The sequence below is a fragment of the Crocodylus siamensis genome, chromosome 2 (genome assembly GCF_052110815.1).
Source record: "Crocodylus siamensis isolate JL-2025a chromosome 2, ASM5211081v1, whole genome shotgun sequence".
Lineage (NCBI taxonomy): Eukaryota > Metazoa > Chordata > Crocodylia > Crocodylidae > Crocodylus > Crocodylus siamensis.
Window position 1 is genome coordinate 277,854,234 of NC_143396.1, and position 23,577 is coordinate 277,877,810.

At 45.6% G+C, this 23,577-nt stretch overlaps 1 long non-coding RNA gene across 2 annotated transcripts in view; it reads left to right on the forward strand.

Annotated features, from left to right (window-relative positions):
* Positions 1–23,577, forward strand: part of LOC149872258 (uncharacterized) — a 226,687-nt gene that overhangs the window by 192,862 nt on the left and 10,248 nt on the right. The gene's annotated exons all lie outside the window — the stretch shown is intronic.

The window sequence follows — 23,577 nt, forward strand, 5'->3', positions numbered from 1 at the left end:
CTTGGGAGTCATGGGCTTCATGGCTATTTACATCCCATGCTGATTTTTTGCAGGGGGTCAAGTCTTTTATGTCTTTCTAGTACATTTAAGCGCATCTAAACTCTCATGAAAATGGAACAAATTTGTGGTGATTGGAGCATGTTTGGACTGATAGCATTCTCTGTTCAGCATGTTTGGAGGTTGATTCAAATTTAAGAACCCGAACAGAATAGAATACACTAATAATAGGTTTAATTGTTTAACTGAAGGTTCATTATTAAAGCAGCTGATAGATAAGCTTCCTGCCATTTGCATCTGTGACTTCTCCAAGAAAGAACCCACAACAAAAACGCCAACAACAACAGACAAGATTCTCTGAATTATTTAGAGTTGCCAAAGGTGTTGAGATAGGAGCTAATTAAAAAAAGGCTATCTGCAATGCAATGCTATAAAAGAATAATAAAATTCAAATCTCATTTGTTCCACTTCAGGTTTCTTGTGTGCATAAAACTCTATAAAAAGGCAGCATCTGTGTTCACATTGTATGCTGAAGAGATATCACATAGCCACTAATTCAATTGACATTTTTAACTGTTCATTGTACCATATATTTCCATTTACTAGATTTTTTTAGTCCCTTTAAATGCTTCATGTATAGAACAGGATAAAATAAGATAGAGCCGTTTACTTCCATAATGAGATTGGCAGTGCAAACTGACAGAGCATTGAGCTGTCAATTTGAATGCCAGCCATACTTGCAGGATTTAAAATAGTATTTTAAAGCATTCATTCCAGATAGAGATTGTATTTATGCAGTGCTAGTTATAAGAATTTGTGTTGTAAAGGAAAGTGTGATGGAATATTAGCTCATTCAAACCAACAATTTGGAGATCACTCATCTGTTATGATTTGAAATGAAGTATTTTGTAGCATCAGTGATGCCCACAACCAATTGTTAAATAATAAAAACATTTCCATTTAATGTCAAAACCAAGTTCTTAGTTTAATTTTCAGGGGAAGGAGTGTAGTGATGATTTTTGCACATCTTACCCTGTACAAAGCATAGAAGAATCACAGATCTTTGGAGTTTATTCATTGAAGACCAGCCCTGTCTGCTCTGATGACTGTTCCATATGATCAACTCCCTATGAAATCAATGGGAAGTGTTTCTTTAGATCAATGGCAAGACTGGGTCGAAATGTACACATGACACTTGAAGAACTTGAGTCCCTTCCGACCCCCCAAAATCTATACCCCAGCACTCTTTTCTGACCAGGGCAGGGGGTTGGATTTGATGATCTACTGAGGTCACTTCTGACCCCCAAAAATCTATGAAAATCTATGAAATCGATGAAACTACTCATATGGGACTCTTAAATCCAGACCCCTGTATTCACAGGCGGTCACTTACTGAAGGAATCCTCAAAATTGGCACTTTGAACTAAAATCATAGGGTTGGAAGGACCTCAGAGGTTATCTAGTTCAAGCCCTTAGACAAATACACAAGTGCAGGGTGCCCTGTTCTTATGCTATCCTGCACAGATGTAGTGGTGCAGCTCCATGCCTGGGGCAGCTATGCAATGCCCAGCTCCTGGCATGCCAATTTTGGCAGTGCTATCACTCTTTGATGTGTCAATGGCTGCTTTTGCATCCTCCCACAAAGGTGGTGTCTGCCTGGAGCTACTGCTCAGATCCCTCCCCTTTCCCCCAGTTACATTACTGCTATCCCAGACAAATGCTTATCCAGCCTGTTCTGCATAATCTCTTCATAATCTTTTCTGGCCTCAAACTCTATGACATCTTATAGAAATCACAATACACTGTTCTGTTAAAATGCTTATTTTTCAAAGATTTTGGTGCTTAAACTTGATTTAAAAAAAATATCTCCTACTTATATTTCTCTTCTGTTTCTTAATCCCTTTGAATAGAGGACAAGGTCTAATCCACAGAGGAAAGCATCCATGTAATTTTTCATTCCTTCTGAAGATTTACCAGCTTGGGTCACCATGGTGTCCTATAGTCTTATGAAGAATTGCCTTTGCTAGTTACCAGCATTTCCATATAACCTTTATGCTAGCGAGCCATGTTCTTGTTATTTCGCTCCTCAGCATCATTTCGGGTGGGTGGAGGATAGGCAGAGGAGATGAATGACTTGTACATGAATGCATTTGGCTGTTGTTGCTGGCCAAAGCCTTTTTTGTACAAAAGTTGGTTATTTCTGAGTTTCCTTGGCACAAGACAACCAACTCTAGAGTTGGCAAAGTCTGTTCATTTCAAATCAGTTGTATTCATCCTGGACAGTATAACTACGAGTGTTGTGTGAGCACATTCATTACACTACCCATTACAAACCTTGCCATAAATGGGTACTTCAGCCTAGACTGCAAATTTGTTCAGGCTCACAAAAAATGGTGGTTAATTAACCTCTCTCCTAGTTTTATTCTTGCATCTGCTTTTACAAGTTATGAGAGAAGCAGAAGAAATAATATTAATTCTACAGGGAAGTCTGATCTCATAGTTTTTTTCAGCCCAACTAGAATCTGGAAATGCCAGCACTGTCATGAGAGATCCTGTTTTTTGTTAAATTTCCGGCTCAGTCTTACAGATTTTAGGTGAGTTGCTGTAAAATCCAACTAGACACTCAAAAGCGTGGGTGATTTCTGAGCTGTGTGCCCAGTCCTTACATATTTTGCACATCAGTGTTCAACTAAAGCAGGTCGAAAGACAGCCATTCCCTTCTGTAGCAGGTTTTGCGGTATCACGTTGGGTTTGTGTCCCATAGTGGAATGAAAGCCAATCCTTTTGAACACTTCCTCAAAAACAGAACTGCGGAAAGTCAGTCTTTGTGGCCTGGAGATTAAGGCCAGGGGAAGCCAGAGTCTCTTGTTGGCCTGATTTACAGTAGAATCTTTTTAATTCCAGACTTCCCCGTCATAGGAATTAGAACTTGCATCTCCCACATCCCAGATCACTACCATAGCCATCCAGCTATCTGGCCAGTCACTACCATTTTGAGGGGCTTATATTCCTCCTGAGTGACATTTTTATGGAAATGTTTCAGCTTTGACAGAACAATATCTTTTGACCAGTTTTTTTAATTACAATCTGCCTAACAAGTACAATGCATGTCAATATTAAATTGTAATGGCTTATGTTTGCAGAGTATTACACCAACATCTTTGCATCCTAAGAGCTAGGCTTCTGTGCAGAATTCAGCATTGATTTTGGGAAGCATTGCTGCAGTGTAGAGCAGAAGAGAGAGAGATGCATGCACCCCCTTTCTCCTTCCCCTTCCTTCCTGGACATGGTCTTTTTGTTCCTCATTGCTTCCTCAAAGTAAAAAGAAAGTTATTCTTAATATAAAAAACAATGAAGTATTCACTGGAGCAAAAGCCAAGATGCCTCCGGTTCTCTGGAAACTGTTCTAGCTACTAAGGTGTAGCCAGGCTTGTTCTCACATTGCAGCGTGTGGGATAGATTTTCACCTTGCAGACTGACTAAATCAGAGATTCATGCTAATGTACAGGGTGCAAATCTACCTTGGCTTCAGCCTAACCTGTCTAACTACCTCTTTGTTCACATGGTGTGTTTTGGACACAATGATTCACAGTGGGCCCGTCTACATGTGTAATTAATGCACAAAAAGCTTACTGCACAGTAAGCTTTCTGTGAGAGCACATCTACTCATGCACCCATTGAGAACAAACTTGCTCTCGTCGGGTGCAGTTCAGGAGCAGTTCAGAGCAGGGAGATGCCTACTCTGCTCTCTTGCCTTATGGCAGCCAGGGGGAGCTCTAGGCTCCCCCCCGCCACCCCCTTGCATGCCTGGTCTCTGGTGGTCGGGGGGGAGGGGGGAAAGGAGCAGCTTTTTCCCAGCCCCCTGCCCCCAGAGATCTTTCCAAGCCTCCTGACCCACTGGCTGATTGGGGCAGGGGGCTGGGAAAGAGTCCCTTTTGTCACAGCTCTTTCCCAGCCCTCTGTCCCAATCAAAATCCCTGCCCTGCCCAGCCAGGAGCTCACTGCTACTGCCCCACTACTGGGACAGCAGCCCCCCCATCCCTGGATGAGCAGGGAATCCCTGCCCAGCTGGAGGCTTGCTGCCAGATGCCCCACCAGTGGGAGAGCTCCTGGCCAGCCCCTGGCTGAGTGGGGAAGGAAGAGTTCCCCAGTCCTGCTGCTACTGTGGGGTGTTGGGAGCCTGCGGTGTTGCAAGAGGGTGGGAACAGAGAGGGACCTGGTTTCCATGCTGATTGGCTCCTAGCTCCTGTGGGGAGCCAAGAGCTGAGCAATGCCAGGACCAGTCCCCATGCTGGTGTGGCTAACTGGGAGCAAATTTGCTCATGGTCAGCATCTACATGAGCCCTGCTGCGCAGTTAGTTTAGTGTCATTTACAGGTACTAGTTAACTGCACAGTAGACTAATTTACTGCACAATATTTTATGCGCATAGTTACATGGTGACACTTTACTGCACAGTAGATTAGTCTACTGCACAGTAAAGCATCTCATGTAGACACACATAGAGAAGAGATTCAGCAGAGGGCTTCAGAGTTCCTGCCCCAAAACCTTTTGGCCTGGCCTAAAAAGTAGGAACTGTGGATTCAAATGCCATCAGGTTGCAGAGGAACATGAACCAGTGTCTCATGTAACCTGGGCAGGTGCTTTAACTCACAGCTATTGGATAAGAGGTGGAGGTAGAGTTTTTCCTGCATGTGCCGTAAGAAATACAAGGCTAATAGGAATAATAATAGTATAATGGGTATAATCTTTTCACAATTTTGGTTGGGAGGGAGTGGAATAAAAGGCTTAGGAACTAACCTCAGGAAAGGATACAGAGCTATAAACCCTCTAGCTGAAAGGAAGTACTTAAGAACACATGGAAGCAGGATTTATGACTGGTGCTTGCTCCTACCCTGGGGGTCTTTAAAAGGAGGCTAGATAGACACCTTACCAGGGTTGTTTGACCCCAGCATCCTTTCCTGCCCATGGCAGGGGGTGGGATTTGACGATCTGCTTAGGTTCCTTTCGACCCTACCAACTATGACAATCATGCGACTTTAGCATTCCTCATTGGCTATTTCCTATCATGCTCTTTTGAATGTCACTTTCAAATATACCCTGCCCATCCACTGCTTCCTCTTATATTCAAAACCTGGAAATGAGGTGGTGAAGCCACTCTGCAGGTGGTCCCCACTGTTATACTTAAGTTTTTAAGATCAGCACTGATGCAACACTGATGTGCCCATAGGCAGTTCCATGCTCAGCAACACTGGCTTTTATGAAACCCATTTGGAGAGCTTACCTCTCTCACATAAGGTAATAAACTTTGACACTGTGATTTCCATTAAACAGGAAGGTACAAAAAATGTGGTATGGCAATACTCAATGCTGCAATATCTAAGTTCCCTTTGTGAATCTAGTCCTCAGTCTGTAACAGCCAAAGGGTTGGGACTGTCTTATCAGTCTGTGCAGTGCCAGGTGCTCTTATGCAGACAGGGAAATTGGGTTAGAAAGCAGAGCAGAGCAGAGTGGCAGGTTATAAACTGGCAAGAAATTAGGAAATCAAGTACAACTAAATAAAGTTCAACAGGAATTGTGGGTGAAGTTACATGTTCCACTTTTGTAGCCCAGGTGTACGTGGGTTTGTACTTTCCTTTTTAACTGAGGGAATTATTGGCAGGGCAGTGTGCTGTGGAGGGACACAACAGCCCAGTGGCCACCTCCGTCCCCTATAGAGTCTGGTCCAGTCAATTCATTACTTGACTATATACAGGTTTATTATTACAACAAAACCATTAAAGGGTAAAGACATATATATATATAATCTATGTACAAGTTTACAAAACAATAAACCCTATAATACATACACACACCCACAGATATACCACACCCAGCTGGGGGTGGGTGGGAGGGGAGCCTCCCCTGTGGGGACCCTCTTTTCAGGGTAACTTACTACTACTTCACAGTCCCGCTCTTTCCCTGCTAGGTTTTCCTGCTGCCTGACTTTGCTGTCGTCATCCTGGCTTCGGGCCACAGGCACCATTGCGTGTAGCAGACGCTTCGCCTTATGCTAGGGGTTGGAGGCCTGGACAGCCTTCTGCAGCACTGGGGCTCAGTCTGTTCCCAGACCTTCTGGGCTGTGTCATCTGCACTGAGCTGCTGCCCCATGTCAGCAGCTGTAGACCCGAGCCACCTTAAGCGGCAACCAGGGTCTTTCACCCTCTGTGTAGTGCCTCCTGCACCGAGCTCCCAGTTTCGTCCTGGGGGTTGAGGACCTGAGCCGCCCCAGGGGCTCCAAAGATCCTGCTCTGTGCACAGGCCTGTGCACTATGTTTCTGGTTGCACACCAGAGGTTGCAGAACCGAGCCACCTCACACAGCTCCCAGGGTCTGGACATTGTGGGCCATGCTGCAGACCGAGAACCTAACCGCTGGAGCTGTCCCCTGCTCCCCGCTGATAGAAGTCTTCAGCGGCTCTTCCTGGGCTACTGCTTTGCCCTGCTGAGCAGCTCTCCTCAGCTCTTCTAAACTCCACTCTTCTCTCTTCTCAGCCCCTGACGCATCTGCCCCTTGTGCTGGGCATGCAGATCCTTTTATATACTCCAGGGCTCTGCCCCTGAACTCTTCCGGACCTGGCAGTTTGCAGTCTTTAATCAGGTCCAGGACAGCTCTTTTCCCCTCCCCTCAAAAAAGGGGTGTGATGTAATTTCTCTTGCTGCTTCCTGATTGGTGAATGGGATCCATCAATCAAAACAGCAGGATATCAAGCCTGGGATTCAACCTAAGCTCTGAAAGGTAAGCCTACTACACTTTGATCATATTAAGAGCACTTAAAACATTTAACATGTTCCCACCTTTAAGTATTTGAGTCATCCATTGGTCTCATTAATTTAGAAGACTGAAAAAACAGTATCAATTGCAACCAGTTGCAGCAATGAGCAGATTATCTGTTGACAAACATTGATTTCATGCTGTGTTGAAGCACCGAAAAAAGCAAAAGGTAAAAAAGAAAATGCAAACACCAACGTATGATTAAGAAAATGCTGTCAGTAAGTAAAACATTGACTTAAGGATTTGTTACTGGATGCCTTAAAAGTTGTAATGCTGCTTATAGGATAGGCATCACCTTATTTTATTGAGCTATGTGGAACTAAATATCCACATCCGTGAAGGGCTAGCTTACAGGCAGCCTCATTACACTCTGATGGATATAAACAGTTTCCATCCAAGTCAGTAGAAATTACTCAAATGTTTCTGAGGATAGAATTTAATTCGAATCCAGAAAACCTGCAGTGATACATAAACCACCCCTGAAGTGACCCTTTTTAAGAAAAAGTAAAGCAAATGCTACCTGTAGATATAGACTATCCATTGCTTTGGCATTTTGTCAAGAATGAACTAAACAAATGCAAAATTACAACCCACTAAAATGAATGCCAATCTGTCTTGCATCCAGTCATGAAGCTGGCAAGATGTGGGGTCTTAAGGATCAGGAGGGGCATAAATTCCACAGGAGTGGTCCATAGCTGAAAGAGCTGTACTGCTGGCTTTGGAGAGTTGAATGTCAAAAATGGATAGTGAGAGCCCCATTATTCTTATTTAACTCAAGATTATGATTGGCTCTGTGGCCCACCAGGACCTTTTCCAGTCTGGCTGAGAAAAGAATGGGCCTCTCAGGTAATGGTCACAATAATAGAGGGAAATTTTCAGAGCCTCCATCACAATTTTTTTAAGGGCCCAATCCAAAGATTATTGAAGTTGTCCCCTGGATTTCAGCAGGATTGGATCAGACTCTAACATGGGGAAGGCAGAAGGGGCAACTAACCACACAGAAGCAAACAGAAGCATGTTTGAAGAATGAATTCCTGGGGCAGGGGGGAAGGGGGATAAGACGATAAGGCACAGTAGCACTAATGGTGTCTGATTTCTATTTTCAGCACAGCTGTGTACGCTAAATACAGCCTGGCTGAGCATTATTGTCAGAAAGCAGTATTATCAAAGCTACATCATTTGCTTGTCAGAGGTGAAATTTACCAGCAGCAGCATTTTGCTCCCGGCCCATTCTTACAGCCCTTTTGCAGTGAGGAATGTGGATGAGGAAGAATGTGCATTCAGAGGGAACAAATTCATTTCATGCCCCTTGGAAGATGGCTGCTCTCTTCTGCTTCCAAGTTCACCTTATGGATTTTCTCCTCTACCCCCAGTGGGGTCAGGCCATGGCCTGGAACCTGAGGCTGTGGGCTACCTGGCCCGGCCTGTTAGCTCACCCGAATGGACCACCTCCTCAGCAAACACTGGAACAGACACAGGTGGCCAGAACATTTCAGCTGGGCCTAGGCACACACATTCCTTGCCACTGGAGTGGCCAGTCAAGGTCAGTTGAATTCTTACTCCTTCCCATATAAGCCCTGCCCTGGAAGGGGAAGGGTCTGGGCAACGAGGTGCAACCTTTTACCTAGGCTACTGCACTTTTGGATTGTGCTGCTGCTGACTCTGAAGGATTCTCTGGATACCTCCTGACCTCAGGATCTGCCTGACCTTCCAGATCTATGATTCATTTCCCCAGACGGATCCGCTGACTTCTGACTTCCCAGCTTCTCCTGACCCTGAGGTGACCTCCAGGCCTGACCACCCATGGCCCAGCATGACCGCTGTTAGATAATATGGGAACCTGTAACACGACAGGAATCCGGTGGACATGAACTGCTTTCAAAATGGGGAAAACCAGTTTAAGATGGATGTGTTATCCATCTTAATGGATTTAGGTTAAATTGATTTATAGAACTTCTGTCGCAGATCCCTCCAGATTCAAGTTAACTCACAGATCCCCAGCATCCCAGGATGCTTTGCAGCTCCCCTATCACCCCCACCCCCCCCATTGCAGGGTGGGTGGGCTAGCTTCGGCCCAAGCTGTCTGCTCCAGCTGAGCAGGAAGGCTGCTCTAGCACCCCTTGGCTTTTGGGCAACTGCAGGTACATGGCTGCATTTCCGGAAGCAAAAGTGAATGTCTGTTCACTTGCTTATCGGTTCAATCTATGCAGCTTAGACAAACCTGCAAAGATTGAATAAATTCAGCCTCAGGGTTTTTGACTGTCTGTACTTAGTGCTAGTGACTTCAACAGATTTGGGAGTATACCCTTTAGGTGAAAATGTGGCACCACTGAAGTCAATGGCCAAACACCCTTTGACCTCCATGGGGACAAAGTTTTGCTCTAAGAGAACAGATAGGGAAAGAGATTAAGTAAATAAACTACTTCAAACTTAGATATTAAAAGTGCAACCAGAATGATCAAAGTTTTTTTTAGATACAATATAACAATAAGAAGAAAAGATGAATTTCTTTACTTCTTCAATATACAGAGAAAAGAATATGTTTGCTTTTATTTGTGTTGGGAGGGGGCGAAGGGGGTGAGATTTCAATACATTTTATAACCTGGAGAATTAGCTGTGCTGAACATCAGTTTGCAGGCACATTATTTTACCATATCACAGAAAATAGTAAGAGCATCTGGTATGCTTTTGCATCCTTATGAGTAGGTCTTTAAATATTCTTTTCCTTTCTACTTATTTCTGACACGAAGCAATTTTGCTGCATTTCAGACAAGTGGTTTTGTAGCTGTGCATGTGCATGATGGTGATACCTTTTGCCCATTAGCGCCTTCATTTCTGTAGCAGATGATGAGTCACATAGCATAATTACATAGACAGAAAGTTATTTGATGTTTAATTTTGCCTACACAAACATTAGTTGCTTCCTAAGCAGCTTTTAGCTTTATCAGTATCTTCTTAATAGCTGTGCTTTTTTAATTACTGATAATTAGTATTTACATAGAGCCTTTAGCAAACAATTCCTGAAGTACTTGTAGTAATTACATATGTAAATTGTTATGAATGAAAAATGCTTGCAGCTTAATGAAATCAATGCTGGTGAAGAAAGCGGTAAACAGAGGTCAAGTTTTAATGTTCAAAAATCTAGTTAGAGGAAGTAAAATCCCCTTCCTTTATCTTCTGCATCATGACTTGCCAAGTTCTTTTCAACAGGACTGAAGTGGGAGATGAGTTTGATTCTGGTTTAGTGACACTGGCAGTAATGGTGGGAAAATCTTTTACAAATTCCTATTACATATGCCGGGGGTGGGGGTGGGAAGTTCATTTAGGGGTTGAAGGAGATGTCTGGCTGAGAGACACTGGCCCCTGTATGATGCTGCCAGTGTGAACAAGGATTTGTAAAACAAGATACAGATAAAGAAAGGAATGGAGCAGATGTGAAAAATAAAGAACCCCTGTAAAATGTTCCCCTTCTTTTAAACTCGAACTGTTTTTTTCCCAAATTTGGAAATGTATGAATACTGGGAATGCTGATTATGTGGCAAAGCCTGTTTTGACTGGATTTCCAGTTCATTTTTTGCCGTCTCGAGAAGCTCAGATGGTTAGATAGGGATTTGGAGTATATAAGGCTTGTGGATAGACTTACAGCCTTAGCTATCTATCAGTTGCATTAAATCTATGTAGAGTATCTGTCTGCCGTATCTGTCACAAAGGTAATGTGCTGATCACAACATTTCTAGGAGCCCAATTTTTGCCTGCCAATTGGAAGTGAACTCATCACCATTTCAGAACCCTTTTGTGTTTGTACTGAAAGGCTGTTTTTCCATCACGGGAGGAAATTGGGATTCGTTACTTGTTGCAGAGATGACAGTTCAGTGTTTTTTTTCCTCCCTCTTGTATATGTTTTAGAAATCTCCTGAGCTGATCAACTCTGCCTTCTGATGAACGTTCCACAACAACAGGAGAATCAGATGAATTAAGGGCTTTGTTTGACATTTACTTGACCCCCCCACCAAATATCTTAAAACTTTGTAAGGGATGGACAAATCAGAAGTCGGATCAGGGCTCTGAAGCAGTTCTCCCCTAGTCAACAATCACCAATAGATCATCTAAGATATTCCATTAGTATGCAACCCAAGTGGTACTCCAAGAGGTACCCCCTCTCCGATTGAAGGGATCAAAGCAGGTGCACAAGCGCTGTGGGAGGTGTAGGGACTCTCCTGCCCCTATAGAGCAGAACCAGACCACCAATGGGGACTTAACCATATACCTTTCAATACTGGAACATAACAGGTATAAATCAGAGGGTATAGTGGACACTACAATGCCCAAAGGGGGCAGGATTCAACAAAGGTTAGACACTTACAATCATTAACAAAAAACAGGGTTAACAAAATATAAAACACAAACAGCAGAACAAAGAATACTGGTTGGTGAAATATAAAAAGGCACAAAATACAAAATGTCATATGACAAGAAATATAGGGCCTTGGTACCTGGAGGGGAGGGGGGGGGAACACAATGGCCCCTTTCCACTGCAAGAAGATTTGCTTCTTGTTATCTCACTCACCCCAGTCACCTCAGTTGGGACTATGAACCCAGATCTCCCATGTTGTAGGCAGGGACACTGCCACATAACCACCACTAGTGGCACTGCCCAGCCTGCTAGGGGTCTTGACCTTCCCAGAGCCCCTGCCTCACGTTAAGCTGCCTGGCCTCTGATTGGAGGAGCTGGAAGCAGAGCTGGGAACCCCTCAGGTCACTGCTCAGATCCTTCCTGGAGTGGGGGAGCCTCTCCTGCTGGCTGCAGCCTCTCGTAGGGAATCCTGCAGCCCAGCAGGGAGCCTCTCCTGCCGGCCGTACACTGCGCTGCTGAGGGTCCCACTGCTGCCTGCAGGTCCTGCTCTTTCACGCTCTTCTGGGGCACTGCTCCTACCCCATTGGGTCAGCTCTTGCCAGCTCTGTGAAGCTCCTACCTTGTTGTCCCTCACTGGTCTCTCCCCTGAGTCAGCCCATGCTGACCCTTTTATCCCCCTCCAGGTGACCCAAGGGGCCAATCAGGACACGGGGGGTGGGAGGGAGGGTGAGTCTCTGGGGCCTGATTGGTGCGGAAAGGGAATCCCAAGTCCTCCAATCATCTTTTACACCTTCAAAACCCCTGGGCCAAATCATTACCAGATTGGTGAGGAAAGGGAATCCCAAGTCCTCCAATCATCTTTTGCTTTTTCAAAACCCCTGGCCTAGGTCACTGCCAGCTAGCCCATCACAAGTATAAATTATTAAAATGAAATATTTTACAAGTAAGTGTCTGAAGACCTATTCTAAATTAATCCTTTTATTCCACTATGAAGCACTAAAACTACATTTTTAAGCACTCTAGTCACCCGCTTTGCCTAATTCAGGAATAAATATATTCAAGAATGGGAGACTCTGCCTCCATCCCTTTTATCCCACTGCATTCATATTAATCAGGCTTGCCAGTGTATGACAAGGTGGACAGCAATCAAATGCTTCTTTCTGGAGAAATCCTGTTTACAACCACATAGAGGCACAGATAACATCGGGCCCAGTCACTGGACAGAGCGCTCTGGCCTCCTGAGACAGAAGTGCTCTGGCTATCATGGTTGGACTGGTAGCAGGCTGGACACATAACTTTACATAACACGTTTTTCTGTCTCCTGATTAGCACCTGCCACATTTGTAGTGAGGGCTGGTTAATCCCAGGAATACACCTACCTTTTTAAAGCTGGGATCAGAGTCAGGCTAATCTCCCTCTGGCAAAAGTGTGGCAGGCAGACACTGGGAATTGTGCTAATTCAATGCGTCCTTCTTCAAGTATGTCAGAAACTAGCTTGTGGATTTTTTTTTTCCTAATAATGCTTTGATGACCAATATTACTCACTGCTGTAAGCACAGGGGAGACTCGGAACCAGCAATATTTCATATTATAATTTTGAATTTGTTCTTTGATGATGAATCTTGTCAGCGGAGACCGTACCTTTAGGTGAAATGTTTCCAAACATCCATACAGAGTATTGTAATTTGCATTTGGTACACAGCACGTCTTCACTAGGAGGTACCGTTAACAGCCTGGATCTTACAAGAGATGAGTCCAGCAAGAGAAAGATTAGATAGAAATTTTAAGTGAGATGCACACGCACGCACGCACACACACAGAGATTTAGACCCTTCATATGCTGGCATTTTCTGGACTATCATGCTGTGTGTGAACATGTATTATGAGGGTGTGCTTTATGCTGAATTCTACATTAAAGTAACTTAATATTTCGTTATAATTGATTCCATCAACTTCTATGAAATTCTCACATCTCCACTGTAGACAGTAGGCCTTCGATATTCCGGCCTGATATATACCTCGGACTATAGACCTGTTTTGTCTTTGTCCCCAAAAATTCTGGTCAGCATTCATAGAGATATAATTGTTATAATTGGTGTCATTATTTATTCTGTTACTTCGGTACCTCAGGAAAACGTTGGCAGGCTGCCAAAATAAGAACAGACCACATGTCTGAAAGCGCTGGGTTCCCTGCTACGCTTGGGCAATGTGTTTCCAGGGAGTGCAAGGTGGTCTGGGGATCGTAGTTACGGAGAGTGGCAGTGGAGTTTGCTGCTGTTGCAGGGGGAGAATTGACCCTATTTTTTGCTGCCTAAATCAGCAATTTTTTTGGTCCTCCCAATATGGACTTCAGTGGCAAGAAATGGAGTGAAATCAAGCCCCCACCCCCAACCAGCATCAAATTCTACTCCTGCTCAAGAGAACACAGTTAGTTCCCAGATGCGTGACACTTAGGCTTGGAAGAATTTGATTTTAATTTTATTTAACTAATTTCAATGGATAATATTGACATTTATTTTAAAGCATTTATTTCAGTTTGTATGGATTTAAATTTTCAGGATTGCACAAAATTAGGGGTGTGGGAGGCAGACAATTTATTAATGACAAAAGTAACTACTGCAGGACTGCCACTAGCTGAGCAGTAGAGCTGCTATCAGGCCCAGCGCTGCTTGCCCATAGCTCCTTTGTCCTCTTTGTCACTTCCTCTTCCTTTTTCCCAGTCTCCTGAGGTTTCTGGGTGTTGCAGTCCAAACTACTGTTAGCACAGTTCTGTAGGACTGCTCTCCTTGTCATTGCACACTCCATCAGGGATTTTTCTTACATCCCCTTTGTATAAACTTTGATTACTAATGAGGGAAATAGTTTTTGTTGGTCTGTGAGTGTGTGGTGAACTCAGCGTTTATCATTGTTTCCCAATACAAATCAAATCCAACTAAACCTAGTTACGTTCCTATGCTTGCTACTTGCTGTTGATCCTGCATGCTGCCTAGTGTGCAAGGATGAGAGAGGTGTAGCTCAGGTGTATTATTTGCATGCTATGCCTCTCAGAATGCTTTCCTGAACTTTGGGCTCAGGCAGCTGACAAGGATATTGAGGAGAGAGAGAAAAGAAAATATGAAAGATAACTGAGTTGTAGAATACCATCACTTTTTCCTGTCAGGCCTAGGAAACGTACTAAAGGAACAGAAGTCAGCATTATACAAACCCAAGACAATCATAGCTCTAAAGAGTTTATAACTTAAGTAAAAAGTCCTGTTGCCCCTTCAGCATAGCTTCCTGCTCACCCCACAACAGCTAACATCTTCCTTCTCTCATTCCCCCTCTTTTTCACCTTCCCTATAGTGATAGGATTTATATGATAGAGACACTTCCTAACTAAGGAGGTGACAGAGGTTGGGAATTGAGAGATAGTTCCTGAGTCAGGTTGGTCAGTGTGGGAGAGACAAAGGGTCTGCAGAGGTTTGCCCAGTGCTACTCAAATAAAACTTGTCTTTTAGTTCTTCTTATGTATATATGCCTGTGTTTACTGCACCCAGTGATCACTACATTCCCCAGCTGCAATTCAAACAATACCCAGCAAAACCCTTGTGCTCAGCTACTTGAAATCCTGAGCAGATTCATGTCTTTGCTTTCAGTGGTGACTTCATGTTTATTGTCTCTTAAGCTAAGGACAGACAGTCAAAAAGCCCAAGACTGAATTGATTCAGTCTTTGCAGTTTAGAGTAAACTGCAAAGATTGAACCAATAAGCAAACAAACAGATATTCAGGAAATGCAGCCACATGGCTTCAGTGGCTCAAGCCACAGGCCAGAGGAGTGCTAGAGCATGGCTCTCTGGTATGTAGCCAGCATGGGGTGCATGTTCGTTTCCTCTTCCTGCTGCCCCTGAGGTCTCTGGGTTTTGCAGTCCAGACTCATGGCAGGAGAACTCTGCAGGGTTGCTCATCACTTGCTCTTCCTGCTTCCAGGTGCCGCTGAGATTTGTAGTCACAGCCATCACTAAGCAGGGTAGGGCAGCTCCATACTTGGGGAATGGGAGGTTTAGACTCCAGCAGGAGTTTGCCTGTGGGGGGCAATGAGTCAGCCAGTGAGGCCAGTGAGCCAGCTGTCATTGCTTTGGCTAGGGAGCAGAGGGGCAGGGCCAGTCCTGCTCTCTGGAGCACACAGCACAGCCCAGCCCAAGGCTGCAAAATGCTGGGATGCTGGGGGCCTCTGATTTAACTTGAACAGGGAAGGAGTCTGGGACAGAAGTTCCATAAAATGTTTTGACCTAAATCAGTTCAGTCTGATCCTACATTCAACCAAGTTTATCTTAAATGAGTTTCAGCCATTTTGAAACTGGTTTATGTGCACTGAACTTCTATTCTGTTACAGGTCTAAAGCAGTTTCTGATCACTTAAATGGGCTTTCTAGCCAGGGATGCTTTGCAGAAGGGCGTGAGTTTCTGACAGTGCCAAAAAGAATGACTAACCATACAGGAAACAAAGAGCAGGTGGTCAGTGCAGGCACATGCTTAGTTCTGATGGATGCCTGCCTTCCCTCATCACTTGTACAGGGCCTTGCATTCCTGTCAGCCTGTCAGCCTGCCCTGTCAATTCACTTATTTTCACTGTAGCAGGCTTACCTTTCAGAGCTTGGGTTGAAACCCAGGCTTGAGATCCTGCTGTTTTGATTGATGGAGCCCATCCACCAATCAGGAGGCAGCAAGAGAAATAACGTCACACCCCTTTTCTGAGGGGAGGGGGAGAAGAGCTCCCCTGGACCTGATTCAAGACTGAAAACTGTCAGGTCCAGAAGACTTAAGGGGCGGAGCCCTGGAGGTTATAAAAGGAGCTGTGTACCCAGCACAAGGGACAGATGCATCGGGGACAGAGGAGAGAGGGGCTTAGAAGAGCTGAGGAGAGCTGCTCAGCGGGGTGAAGCCCAGGAAGAGCCCCTGAAGGCTTGCATCAGCAGGGAGTGTGGCACGGCTCCAGCGGTTAGGCTCTTGGTGCTCAGGACGGTGCCTGGCATCCACACCCTTGGGAGCTGTGTGAAGTGGCTCGGGTCTGTAACCTCTGGCATGCAGCCAGAGACACGGTGCACAGGCCTGTGCATGGAGCAGGATCTTTGGAGCCCCTGGGGTGGCTCAGGTCCTCAATCCTCAGAATGAGGCTGGGAGCTCGGTGCAGGAGGTGCTGCATGGAGGGTGAGAGACCCTGGGAGCTGCTTGAGGTGGCTCGGGTCTACAGCTGCTGACATGGGGCAGCAGCTCAGTGTGGACAATGCTGCCCAGAGGGTCCAGGAACAGATTGAGCCCTGGTGCTGCAGAAGGCTGTCCAGGCCTCCAACCCCTAGCACAAGGCAAAGTGCCCACTACACACAGCGGTGCATGTGGCCCTACGCAAGGATGATGGCAGCAGAGTCAGGTGGCAGGAAAACCCAGTGGGGAAGAGAGCTTGACTTGGAGAACAAGAGGCAACCCTCCGGGACTGTGGAGTAGTAAGTTACCCTGAAAAGAGGGTCCCCACAGGGGATTGATCCTCCAAAGGTTGCAAAGGGACACCACATGGGTTGCTCCTGGGTGATAGCAAGGGAACTTAGGAGTCTTCGGGGTCTGACTCTCCTATTTCTTTCCCCCCACCCCCTTTCCTGTAGCGGTACCTTGGGAGTGGGGCCCCTGCCCTGGAGGGTACCCAGGTAGTCTAAGGACTGCTGATTATATTTGTGGACTGTGCTTACAATTTATCTGAATTATTTGAAGTAATAGTTTGTATATGAATAGAGTTATCAAGTTGCCCAATCAGTACCTTTGATCTGGTTTGTTCATCTGTATTTTAAATGATAACTGGGTGTGTGTATATCTGTGTGTGTGTGTGTGTGTGTGTATAGGGTTTATTGTTTTGTAAATTTGTGCATATATATCTATATAATCTATGTCCTTACCCTTTAATGGTTTTGTTGTAATAATAAATCTGTACATAGTTAAGTATTTGATTGACTGGACCTGACTCTATAGCGGGTGGAAGCAGCCGCTGGGCCGTTGTGTCCCTCTACAGCACGTTGCCCTGCCAATACTTCCCTCAATTGAAGAGGGAAGTACAAACCTATGTACACCTGGGCTACATCACTTTGCTAGATAGCCAATGAGAAAGCACCACAATTGACAGCTCCAGAGGTCTAACATAACCCTCATCAGTCCTTCTGTAAGCTCAAGCCCCTGGTTCCACGTATATTTCTACATATGCAGGACATTAATTTATACAAGTGGTTACTGAAAAAGGGAAAATATGTAATCCCAGAATATTGGTTACTGAGAAGAACAGTATGAACATTCCCATAGTAGCTCTTAGTGTAGCAAAACATTGTTGGATACAGGAAGTAACATGTTTTCCATGTAGACATGTAGCAAATTATTCCTTGATCGCCTGCTGAGGTTATTTTTTGGAGGCTATGAAATGGTCCTTTGGTGGTTTTGGGTTTTGTCAACATGCGTCCTGATGTTGAAAAAAAACATGTAAAAGTTTCTTTATTTATAAAGACACATGGCTCCCCTCCCTGTGGGCAGTTCTCAGTGCTTTCTTCCTCACAAATTCTCCCAACTTGGGGCAGTCAAGTTCAAAGCAGCAATACATTTTTTTCTCTTATCAATTTATTGATGGCTAAATTGGCACTTAGGTAATAAAAACCTTAACGTTCAGGTTAATTTTAGACAGATGAAGCAGATTTCCGAGACGTGAATTATGACACCATTTTGAAGTTGTGAATAGGCATGCATCATGGATTGGAATTGAAACAAGATATCCCTTTGGTGTGATTTGGGAATGTTGATACCCCTAGACAACTGACTGACTAAAATCAACTTTAACAGGGGAAAATCAAGATATTTGACTTGTCAAAGACAAAAGAGAAAAAAGCAAAATTCTCTCTATTTGAGAGGTAGAGTAGTACATCTGATTATTTTTGACTAATAGCCAATGTTATCTCATTCCTATCCAGAAGTGAAAATCATACAGGTATTCCCCATGTATGCTCAGGGGCAACCAACATGGGTTTATCAGTGGCAGGTCTTGTCAGACCAACCTGGTGGCCTTTTACGATCAGGTCACCAAATCATTAGACACAGGGGTTGCTGTGGATGTAGTCTTTTTGGACTTCCGGAAGGCTTTCGACACTGTCTCTCACCCTGTCCTCATCAAAAAGCTGGGAGACTGTGGTGTCGATGCCCACACGGTCAAATGGGTCGCCAACTGGTTGGAGGGCCGCACCCAGAGGGTGGTAGTGGATGGGTTCTTCTCGACCTGGAAGGATGTGGGCAGTGGGGTTCCGCAGGGCTCGGTCCTCGGGCCTGCACTGTTCAACATCTTCATCAGTGACTTGGATGAGGGGGTAGAAAGCACCCTGTTCAAGTTTGCTGATGACACTAAGATGTGGGGGGATGTGGGTGCACTAGAAGGGTGCAATAGGCTACAAGCTGACCTTGACAGGTTGCAACGGTGGGCGGATGAGAATAGGATGGGGTTTAACACTGATAAGTGCAAGGTGTTGCACATGGGGAGGAAGAACCGGCACCACACTTACAGGTTGGGGAACTCCCCTCTTGCCAGCACGGAGACGGAAAAGGATCTTGGAGTCGTCATTGACTCCACGATGAACATGGGCCGGCAGTGTGGGGAGGCAGTCAAGAAGGCCAACCGTACCCTGTCATGCATCCACAGATGCATCTCGAGCAGGTCCAGGGAGGTGATCCTCCCCCTCTATGCGGCACTGGTCAGGCCGCAGCTGGAGTACTGCGTCCAGTTCTGGGCGCCACACTTCAAGAGGGACGTGGACAATATGGAAAGAGTCCAGAGGAGGGCCACTCGTATGATCAGGGGTCAGCAGGGCAGGCCTTATGAGGATAGGCTACGGGACCTGAACCTGTTTAGCCTCCACAAGAGAAGGCTAAGGGGGGGACCTTGTGGCCTGCTACAAACTGGTCAGGGGGGATCAGCAGGTATTGGGGGAGTCCCTGTTCCCCCGTGCGCTGCCAGGAGTGACCAGGAATAACGGTCACAAACTGGCGGAGGGTAAGTTTAGATTAGATATTAGGAGGCGCTACTTCACAGTCAGGGTGGCTAGGGCCTGGAACCAGCTTCCAGGGGAAGTGGTGCAGGCTCCTAGCCTGGGGATTTTTAAAAGGAAGTTAGATGAGCACCTTGCCGGGGTCATCTGAACCCGGTGCTCTTTCCTGCTTTGAGAGGTAGAGTAGTACATCTGATTATTTTTGACTAATAGCCAATGTTATCTCATTCCTATCCAGAAGTGAAAATCATACATGTATTCCCCATGTCAGCTATGGAGGAGTAGTCAATTAAGTAACGCTGCTTTTTTGTACCGAGTCTTATAAATCTCACCATTTGCAGATATTGACAGAAATGAAACTGATGTATTGATCATTGCACCTGTGCCCAAACTGGATATTTACTGCCGTCAGTGTGCTGTTAGCAAAAAATGTATGTGATAAATTGAAAGATTATAGGGCCAGTCTATCTAGCAAGTGATTGTATCTGTGGAAAATGGGAAATAACGATCATAGCTGTAAACAGATTATTATGGAAGAGTCAAAATTACATTGGAATCATTTTACCTATTCTCATAATAAAAATTTCTTGAAGGATTATATCCCAGCTGCACTATTTTATTCCTTATAAGACAAGTTGCCTCAAATAATACTTACTAATATGATTTTTCTTTTTCTTCCTGGAATGATTTAGAACAGAGTTAGAATACAGATGCTTCAGTGAAGTGTATTAGAGGAAATCGACAGTGATTAATTTAAATACTTTAAGTCATTATATAAATAATTTCTACAGAAAAATGAATTATGAATGTACATCATACCTTTATACATACACATATGCACACATCATGTGTCATGGTGTTTTTTACATGGTAAATTGCATCCATATGATAAATTGCAGATACAATGAACCTCTGACCCCCTGCTCCTACCCTCTGCTGTCTTTCTTCTCTCTAGACCACTTCTAACATTTCAGACATCTTCAGCTGCTTAATGTAAATGCCACATTAAAAACCTTTTTTTCTTCTTTCCCTGCTTCTATATTTTGAATTTCATTCTAACAGTTATACTGAGCTGAGGCATGGGATAGAGAACAGTCAGTCCTAGATCAGTAACATGTCTAGAGTGATCCTGCAGGGTTAGAAATGAAAGCTTCATGGTGTAGATTTAGAATGGGACACGCTGTACTAGCTTCCTTTCTGGAAAAGACTTTTATACAAGCATTGAATTCATGATATTCTTTCAGACATAGACACAGCTTTAAATGTTTTTTCTACATACCTCAAGGTGCCAGGCAGCTCATGAATGCTGAGATGGTGGGGCGGATGGAGCATCCCACAGCATCGTGGGGTGCTCCCTAGCCGCTTGACAGCACACCTGGAAGTGGACCAGAAGCACACTGGGTGGCCCCTCTTCACCCCCTTGGCTCAGTGACTGGTGCCTCCTGGGTCTGGGGGGGCACCTGGGTCCTCCCATGGCCAATTGCCAAGTCAGGCAGACCAGGGTTTGCTGCCGAGCATGCGGGGGAGCCCCCCGTGTTCCTGTGGGATGCTCCATCCTCCCCAGCATTGCAGCATTCACAAGCCACGCTGGTACTTCAAGGTATGTAGAAAAAACATTTAAAGCTGTGCCTATGGCCAAATCACTCATTCTCTGAATTGGCATTGAATCTTCAGATTTGGATTCAGCCGAATCGAATTGGAGACAGTGATCCAAATCAACAAATTGAATCACTGACCCTAATTCGGGCCGAATCTGAATCGAATACAGCCCATTTTACACACCCCTAATAGTTATAGATCTGCAGGGTCAGACTTGTGCTACAAAGGCAGTCAGATTTTGTAGATGCCAGGATTAAAAAATAGAGCCAATAAATGACAATAACATCCTTAATGCCAGGAAACAGGAGGGCATAAGGTCCTTGTTACACCCTTTGTAGGCTGTACACCTGACCAGAAAACACATAGGGAGGAAGATGGCTCCTCGTGGCTGCAGCTGCCAGGGGAGCACAACAGGAACGACAGAGCCAGAGAACAGATGTTGCCCTGGATCCACACTTGCCCTGTGTCAGCCAGGGCAGGAGACCACTGGAGAGAGTAATTTGTTATTATAAATAGTGATTAACTCCCTCCCTGGGATAAAGGTATCAAAGAGAGAATTATGATTGGCCAGGTCACAGTCTGGTGTCTGATCTCTCTCAGGACAGGGTAGGCATTTGCAGCTCCTTGCTCATTCTAAGTTTAGAGTGTAACACTCAGTGTTTGAAAACTTTCTTAAACTTTAGCCGAGAGGGTTTAATTCTGTGAGGTATGCAGAAGTAGATCTTAACAAGGGATGTTACAGTTTATCCAGGGACATAATGGTGTTTGAACTTAGTGGACTTTGACTGAACAGAAAAAAGGAAGAGCATAAAGAAGTTTGGCGTTTGAAGAACAATCTTTTTTTTTTCTGGGTTGGCAATTGGATCAGCAAAGTTTATGCTCACACTCTTTTACAGTTAGAGGGCACGTCCAGATGAGCACATTCATGCGGTATGTGGCACCACAAACACGTTTCCAGCACCACATACTGCACAGTTCAGTGTTCTGCATGCTGCTAGGGCGTGCTGCCCAAGTGTGCACTGCTCCAGGTTTTTTTTCTTCCTTTTTTTTAAAAAAAAAATTGTGGAAAACAAAACAAAACAGAGCAATGCATGCTCAGGCAGCATGCACTGCTGAAAAGCAGAGCCGGGCTGCCCAGAGCCATGCTGTGGCTGCCAGCCAGGCTCCACCTGTCATGATTGCCATGACTGCAGACCCGGGAGGCCCCTAGGACCCCAGGTAGGGCTGCTAGAGCCAGCACTGTTGTGCCACTTGGGGCAAACTGACCCTGCCCAGCTCCTCCTCAACCTACAGTCAGGGGGAGCTGAAGGCTGGGGCCAGCACCTGTGTTGGCCCCAGCAGTATATAGAGCTGGCCTGTTAAGCAGCTCAGGGCTACTTGCTCTCAGGAGCTTCTGAGGCCTGACCAGCTGACATATGGGGACACTAGCCCCCTGTGCCAGCTGGACTGCTGCAGCAGACCTGACCTAGAGTGGCTCCTGCACCCTCTACCCACTGCAGCAGTCTGGCAGTGGGGGCTGCTTCCTGGCTGTGACCTGCTGCCACCTGTGACAGCATCCGCCCCCTTGGACCTGCAGCCCCATATCTGTATGCCTGCTAGACCTGGATGGGGACTGCACAGCCACCTGGGCTGTGACATGGGCACCGCAGCAGAGCTGTCTGCACCTCTGGGCCAGTGGCCTGTGGCTGCAGAGTTGGCCTTCATGTGGCACTGCTGCCACTTGTGCCCCCGCCCTGCCATCTGGACAGCTATCTCCTGGAAGATGTGCTCATTGTGGTGGCCCACTTTGAACTGTCAAAGCATGTCATCCTGGCCCCAAATGGCCAGGAGGTCAGCCACCTCATTTCCTCTCCAACTAGGTCCCTGGTGCTGGTTCTGGGCAGGCTCCTCTGCCTGGGTCCTGCCACTTTTTTCACTAGCAGAGATCCTGGTGTTCCCTGTTTAAAAACTGCAAACTCTCTGATAAAATATCCCAAATTCATTCTTTAAAATATCCAAAAATCCATTTTCTTCCTCGATTAAAATGAAATGCCATGAGAGAGAGAGAGAGAGAGAGAGAGAGAGAGAGAGAGAGAGAGAGAGAGATTGACTAGTTGGGCAATGTTTTATTGATATATTTACAATTTTAAAGCAATTTGGAAGCCTATCAATACCTCTGTCATCATAATAAAATCAATTCTAAATATCTATATGCTTTGGTGTTTCTTTTGTTTTTCTTAATCAAAGAAAAATCAGAGCTCTCCCTGACCCCTTTGCTAACCAGGATGTGGGGACAGCTGCCCCTGCAGTCACAGCTCCCTCCAGCAGGTCCCATCATGTCTGGTAGCTGGGCATGCAGGGTATGAGATGTGGGGGGATGTCAGGTTTGCAGGATGGGGGCGAGAAGGGCTGTGGAGCAGTGAGTGTGGGGTTCATGTGCATGTGTGTGGGTTGTCTGGGGGGTTGTGGATGAGTGTATGGGGATATGGGGCATGTGAGTGGGTGTGCGAGGGTGGGTGTGTGGGGGGATGGGTGTGGGGGGTGGGGAAGTGGGGGGGTAGGGAATGGAGGGGAGTGTGGTGTTTGTGGGTATGGGGTTTGTTGGGAGATTTGAGAGGGGGGGCACTACCTGTGGCGCTGGCAGCAGCAGCTAGCGGGGCCAACTGTAGGAAGAGCCCCGCAGTGGTACAGTGCTGCCTTACCTGGGGGATGCATGCATAATGAATGGACCTAGCCTGGCCTAGCCTACACTACCCTGCCCCACCCCACCCCACCCCACCCCACCCCACCAGCAC